Raw genomic sequence first — 8,162 nt, 5'->3', positions numbered from 1 at the left:
AAAGCGATCAGATCCTGATCAGAAAAAGACAACACTCCCCGGCAACCTTGCAGACGCGATGTCCAAATCACCATTCTCGCCACGGCCATGATCGTAACAAAGACCATTTGTCTTTCCCGGTCCCACGGCAGCCTCCCGTTGTCCACAACATTGGATACGGTAATTGGGCGAGGATGTTCAGAATCGATGCGAGCTGTCACCTCGCTGACATATGACCAGTACCGGCGGAGTTTGCGGCAATCAAAGAAAGATCTTGGCCAAAAGGCCAAGAAAAGCTTAAAAAGCTAAGAACAGCATCTATTAACAACAGACCTTTGATCTTAACCAAAAAGGCCAAGCACAAAAGTGTTATGGACCGACCGAGACCGACAGACCGACCGATCGACAGACCGACCGACGGATCGACGGAGTGACTTATAGAGTCGTTTGCACGCGACTAAAAATAACAATAAAAATATTAAATACAAAAAGTAACATCGTTTTTTATGCTTCAAAAATCCCTCATAACCTTTAAAACACTATATATATATATATATATATATATATATATATATATATATATATATATATATATATATGGCTCCTTCAGTCTTTGACAGACTAGGGATACACACGAAGGTGTACCTGTGCGTGAAATCTTTTGTCAGGAGGTGTGCAACCTTCAACCACACCTCTCCTGAGCCGACATTGTTAAATACCAGTGGCAAGTGAAGTGTCTGTACAGGACAACTGGAAACAAATGCCAAGATAAGCGGAGAGCGCATACAGTGCCTATAATTCCCAAATGGTTACCCATCTGGTAGTAACCAGGCTCAACGTTGCTTAATTTTGGTGATCTGATAAGAACCGGTGTGTCAATGCAATTATGCTGTATATATATATATATATATATATATATATATATATATATATATATATATATGTGTGTGTGTGTGTGTGTGTGTGTGTGTGTGTGTATAAATATACACACGCATATATATGTGTGTGTGTGTGTGTGTGTGTGTATCCCACATATATATTCATAATGTGTGCATGTATGCGCATACGCGTATATGTGTATATATTCAATTGTTTGCATCTGTAATATATTACTTGTAAGAAATTTTTTACTTTTTTATATTTCTATATATTATATATTTTTATATTTCTATATATTATATATTTTTACATTTCTATATACTATATATTTTTGTATTTCTATATATTATACTTCATTTTTCATGCATTTATTCTTGTCTTAATTTTCATTCATTTTTATTTAACTTATAAAATGTGTATGGATGTATACACATGTGCGTGTGTATTCTTAGCAAGTTGCACTCGTTTTTTCATTTGAAAATTCTAGAAACCATTCACATTAAGTTTCTGAGATATTCTCTTTGTAAGCAAAAAGAAAACCTTTTAGGACTTAATGTAGTTTCTATTTGATTCTTTCCCTTTTTTTATTTTTTCTGTCCCCATCATATTTCCATTTTCATGATATTTTTAAATCCTAATTTTGATTTAGTCTTGTTAAGTGAGATTCGAAACCGGTTACCTCGCCTTGTCATTTTTTAAATCCTTTAATTAATTTTGTTCTCTCTCTCTCTCTCTCTCTCTCTCTCTCTCTCTCTCTCTCTCTCTCTCTCTCTATATATATATATATATATATATATATATATATATATATATATATATATATATATATGTATATAAGAACTGTGTGTGTGTGTGTGCGTGCGCGCGTGTGTGTGTGTGTGTGTGAGGAAGGGAGAGAGAGTTCCGTATGGACTGGGAACGGCTAGACCATTTTATTTTTGGCTGAGAGGGGGGAAATTTCACAAAAAGGTACTTGATGCGTGTGGGGTGTTTTAGGAAGGTTTTATATCGAAATACATCTGATAAGTATCGAAAATCGATAATGAAAAAATCCGATTGAAGTAGGAAGTTCGATTTGACCAAAGTTAACACTTTTATACAACCTAGCATCACAACTGCGTTTGGGAAGTTTATTTACCGCACAAGCAGAAAGGCTCAGTCTTTAAAATCAACTCTTGATTCTTTTATAAGACAAAGGTGCGTTCGAAATGAATGTTTTTTTTTTAAGAGTACAATTTGTTTTCTTTAATTCTCACTTGAATTATAGTGGAGATATTCTTTATGTTAAAATACTTTCATAAAATCAAAAGTTGGTTCTTTGATAACACATAAACAAATGAACATACTACTTGAGTTTTGCATTTTTCACTTTAAGTGAAGCCATTATTTATAGATAATTTCATAAAATCAACAGTAGATTCTCTACAGTGCAATGTAGACTACAATATATTGTGGACTGCGAGGAGATATGTGAAGCTTCCTCCCGTTACACTGCGGGTAAAGTGAGCCAACTAAAATGGGCAATCAATCGATTTGATTAAAAAATGGGCGATTTCATCGATTTTGATGACAATAACAGTATAGGGAGGGTGGAACATTTTCTGATCCTCATTTATTCCTGGACAACGGCAGATTTCCCTGCTGGTATATATATATTATTCGTGTGAAGCCCTAAAAATTATTTGAGCAACATTATCTGAAAAATATCACCAAATTTATCTTTAAATATATTTCTTCATTCATTATGTATCATTTGTTTTGGTTTTACGCCTACGTGTTTACGCGAGTTTTCTTTGCGCGTGTGTTTGTGTCTGCATTTGTGTGCGTGTGCTTGTATCTGTATTTGTGTGCGTGTGTGTGTGTGTGTGTGTCTGTGTGTGTCTGTGTGTGTGCGTGCGCGCGTGTGTGCGTCTGTGTGTGTCTGTGTGTGTGTGTGCTTGTATCTGTATTTGTGTGTGTGTGTCTGTGTGTGTGTCTGTGTGTGTGTCTGTGTGTGTGTGTCCGTGTGTCTGTGATCTTAGGATGAATGTGTGCATATCGATTCCAGACGAGCACAAGCTGGATGCATGTCTGTTTGCGTTAACCTTGATTCAACAATGTTTAATCTGGCTGATTAAAAAAACATAATCAATTAATTAATGAGTAAATAGTAGGCAGTTCGGAATATTTTAAAGTAATTTAAATTAATTTCTCTGAGAGTAACTTTGTCTCATTCCCTTAACTGAAGACGTAAACATAAGATGTCGACTTATAGCTGTTTCTGAAATATATTTTACAAATACATAGCAAAATAATGTTTGTATATATAGAAATATTTGAAAATTATTTAAGACTTAATTAAGTTTTCTGTCCAATCATGGCTGACAGAACGAGAGCAAGCGACCCCCGTTTATTAAATAAGGGGTTTCGGTTAAAATTCTGTACAGATTCCCAAGTTCGACAAAAAGATTCCAGAGTTCAACAAGATATACCTGAAGAAGGTCGAGAGTTATATCGACCGAAGCGCTGTGAGATTGACACTCATAATGAGAAAAAAATAGTCCGAATAATCCAATAAAATAAAATGTCTTTATAACAATTAATTTATGATTGCACACTGTCACATAAATCTAGAAAAAATTATCCGGATGTTTACCCTATAGATGTAAACGTACCTGAATTAACAGGCTCTTTCAGTCTGGGACAGACTAAGGATACCCACAAAGGGTGCCTGCGCATGAAATTTTTGTGGCAGGAGGTGTGCAATCTCCAACTGCACCTCTCCTGAGACGACATTGTTAAATACCGGTGGCAAGTGAAGTACAGGACGACTCGAAACAAATGCCGAGATAAACATACAGCACATACAGCGACTAGAATTCCCAAATGGTCACCCATCTGGTAGTAACCAGGCTCAATGTTGCTTAATTTCGGTGATCTGACGAGAACCGGTGTGTCAACGCGATTATGCCAATATATTTCAATGCGATTATGCCAATACATTTCAATGCGATTATGCCAATATATTTCAATGCGATTATGGCAATACATTTCAATGCGATTATTCCAATACATTTCAATGCGATTATGCCAATATATTTCAATGCGATTATGCCAATATATTTCAATGCGATTATGCCGTACCTGAATTACTATATATATATATATATATATATATATATATATATATATATATATATATATATATATATATATATATATATATAGTAATTCAGGTACGGCATAATCGCATTGAAATATATTGGCATATATATATATATATATATATATATATATATATATATATATATATATATATATATATATATAGTATTTTTCAGATTAACATGTGAAATACAATGTTTTTTCTGGCCCCTGGTTATGGTATTTTCCCCGCCTTACGGTGTTATTTATAATGTTATTTGATTATATATGTTACTGTATTTTGTTAATAATTTTTTATGCCGTATCCCGCGGTTCTACTGTATATATTAGTGTTCACAATATTAGATGGCTACTCCACACAAACAAGATACCTGATGAGGGAAGGTACTGTCATGATTTCTCAATTGCTTATGACCTAGCACAAATTGACCATATGCTCGACTCCGACAGACAATATGCAAGTCTCCTTGGCCTTTTTTATAACTTGCCCAGAAATGTTCTCATCTTCCGTTCTGTCTCCATTTTGGGATTTTCCGATCACTCATTTTTCCAGGTTAAGTTAAATACAAAATGTAATACACTTTCAGATGTACCTCTTAATCGTACTGTATATCTATACTTTATGGCTGATTGGAATAACTTCTGAACATTTATATCAGGTATACCTCTGCACGCCATGTTCAAAAAGAACCTCTATATTATCTGATCTGACTGAATGATTAATTGTAGGTATAGATCGCTTCATACCCTACAAGGAATTCAAACAAAAGTCCAAAAGTCCAAAAGTCAGCCGTGGTTCCTGTCAGAATGTGTCGATGTCATTGCGCACAGAAATCACTATTTCCATTGCTTCCAGCGTAATAGATGTTATGAAAGAAAAGCCACCTTTAGGACTTCCAGCAACCATTGTAAAAGAGCAATAAAGAATGTGAGATTCGTACGCTCAGTATGTTAAGTTTAAAGTAGCTGAACAGCGGCTTGGTTCTCACCACTTTTGATGAATAACAAACAGGGTCCTGAACAGAAGCTAGCTGGTTCACTCCAGAATGCATCGCCGACATTTCATACAGAAATCACTATTTGCATTGTTTCCAGCCTAATAGATGTTGCGAAATTAAAGCTAGCTTTAGGACTGCCAGCAAAATTTGTAAAAGAGTAATAAAAAATGCAAGAAATTCATATTCTCAGTATGTCAAGTTTAAAGTAGCGGAGCAGCAGCTTGGTGGATTTATTTGCTTCCCCACTCAGCAAATTAGGCACAAGGCCGTTTTTTAACGTGGAGAGTGAAAGGGGAGGGGGACCAGTTCCCCCAAGAGGGAACTGGATAGTGACAATTGGTATGAAGGGTTTCCCCTACAGTGACCAATAACTGATTGCTCAAGAGCAATGGTCTCATGCGTGGGGTTGCCCCCGCATATGTTCTTTGAAATTTATGCCCAGCCCCTGCAAGGACCGGGAGCAGCGGTTTGGTTTCCACCAGTTTTAGCAAATAACAAACAAGGTCCTGAACAGAAGTGTGTCCTCTGTCCTTTCCATCATCAATGGACCTGAGGTAATTTCGTCAGCATTTGACAAAGAGAAACACTTTGCCCAGAACTTTGCAGCTAATTCTACCTTTTGCGATCAGGGCCGCATATCCCCCCCCCCATATTTCCTCCTGTGACTGAAAACACATTATGAAATATACAAATATCTGAACGTGATGTTGCCAAGCTTATCAAAAACCTTGATTCCAGTAAAGCAACTGGCTCCAACGGCATTCCAGTCATAGTGCTCAAAAAGCTTCAACCGGAACTAGCTCCCATACTTACAAAGCTGTTTAAACGTTGACTTAAGGAGAAATGCTTCTCAACACCCCTGGAAAACTTCATCAGTCTGCACTGTATTAAAAAATTCTGGAGATCGGTCATCTCCCTCTCAGTACAGACTAGTCAGTCTCCTGTGCATCACGAGTAAGTTGAATCTGTGATAAACAGAGAAGTGGTCAACCACCTCAGCAAAAATAGCTTGCTCAATGAAATGCAATATGGCTTTCGTTCTGCAAAATCTACAGCTGATGTTATATCACACAGGATTAGTGAATTTCTCAACAAGGGAGTTTCTAGAGCAATACGTCTTCACATATCAAAGGCTTTTGATAGAGTATGGCATAAAGGTCTACTTCACAAGATCGCCAGCTATAGAAGAGCCTGTCTCTGCTCTATCGTTGTTTTTATAGTAACTGCTCGACTGACTTCCAATCTATGGTAACCCCTTGCAAAACATTCACAAAAAACACTCGACTAACTACAACCACTATATACGATATCCCCTCCCAATTTTCTATCTGTGCCTAAATCTAAATGTAGATTCCATGAACAAAACTTCTTTTCCAGAATCGTCCGCCTGTAGAACACTGTTCCGCCGGCCTGTTTCACAATTGAATACAACATGGTGGCCTTCAAGTCCAATGTAAAGAAGTTCTTGTTGAGCCGTCCCTTTAAATAATAAAATTCTACCCAATTTACACTATTAATGATACGACATCGCCATCTTGCATTCATTAACACGTATCCTCGAGTGGCCTTTAGCTCTTGATGTGATAACTCTCAAGTAAAAAATAAAAACAATATATATATACGTAAATCTAATATATAAAAGGCTTTATGTCTGTTTGTCTCCATATTTCAAACTCTATTTCACCCGAAACTAAAAGTCGTAGAGTGGGCGAGGGGCCCCAAATGATTCGATTTTTATGGACCCTTCTTTCATGGGTCTTTAACTAGTTAAAATAGTTTTAAGGGATCAAAAAGGTGTCAAACATAAAAAAAATCGTTATATATAATGCACATTCATCTTAGTTTATTTTTAATTTTAATTTAAATCAGTTTATATGCGTGTCAACTTGGTACAATGGTAACGTTACCAACTTTGAATGATCAGTTTTGCTTGCGGTTTCTATTCTAACTGATTGCACCCAAACACTTTTTTTCCTTTTGAAATCACGACTCTATAATAATATATAGGAAATCTGGACAAATAAATATATCATATTTAAGCAAATTTTATGATCAGGCAAAGCCGGGCACCCCCTCCCCGGCTAGTATATGCATATATATATATATATATATATATATATATATATATATATATATATATATGATGATTGCAACGTCTTGTCGGACGAGTGCCACTCCCTCAGACATTTAAAATCCATGAGCCCAAATATCTGAAGGAGTATCTATACAAAGATGATGTTACAGAGTCTTAGCTTTGTACGACAGCTAAGTCTCTCTCTCGGTTCAAAATGTTCAGATCCAGCAACAAGTAAGAGCAAGATAGCCAGCAACAAATTAAACTGCAGACCAGCTTAATGCGGGTAATGGTCTTCCGCTTTATGGTGTTTTAAATCAGAGATTTGCTTCTAGAAAGGTTGCCTTCACCACGGCTTACTGGAGCCCTCTCCACCCCAATACACATATACACACACACAAATATACACGGTGCTAGTTGGCCATTGACCCAGAAAAAGAGTTCATTCGCCCTTTGGAAAGTCTTGTTTTTAATCCTTCAGGGAGACTAGCCGCCCTCCTCACCAAACAAGTCTGGTAGGGGAACCAGTTTAGTCGCCGGTGACCTAACCATGAGGCAGGTAGTACTGGGTTACATGGTACCTGTAGCATATGACATGACCTGACAATATATATATATATATATATATATATATATATATATATATATATATATATAGAGAGAGAGAGAGAGAGAGAGAGAGAGAGAGAGATAGATAGATAGATAGATAGATAGATAGTTAGATAAAGTAGTAGCCTCCATGAGAGTGTGTGTGTGTATGTACAACTAATCTACAGCCCACACCACTGGACCGATCATTACCAAACCTGACAATATGAATAGTACACATTATTTTCAAGGTCATGGTCAAAGGTTAAGGTCGGGACTTTGTTAGTATATATATATATATATATATATATATATATATATATATATATATATATTGAGAGAGAGAAAAAGAGAAGGGAGAGGAGAGAGATGTTTTTCACTGTAGGTGTAAACTTAGCTGTATTACAATATATTTATATATATATATATGTGTGCATGTGTGTGTGTGTCTGTGTGTGTGTATAGACATATGCATATATGTTCATACATAAATATGTGCA

The sequence above is a fragment of the Euprymna scolopes genome, chromosome 31 (genome assembly GCF_053919585.1).
Source record: "Euprymna scolopes isolate OS-2025 chromosome 31, ASM5391958v1, whole genome shotgun sequence".
Lineage (NCBI taxonomy): Eukaryota > Metazoa > Mollusca > Cephalopoda > Sepiida > Sepiolidae > Euprymna > Euprymna scolopes.
The sequence above is the reverse complement of the archived record's forward strand: the minus strand, read 5'-3'. Positions refer to the sequence as shown.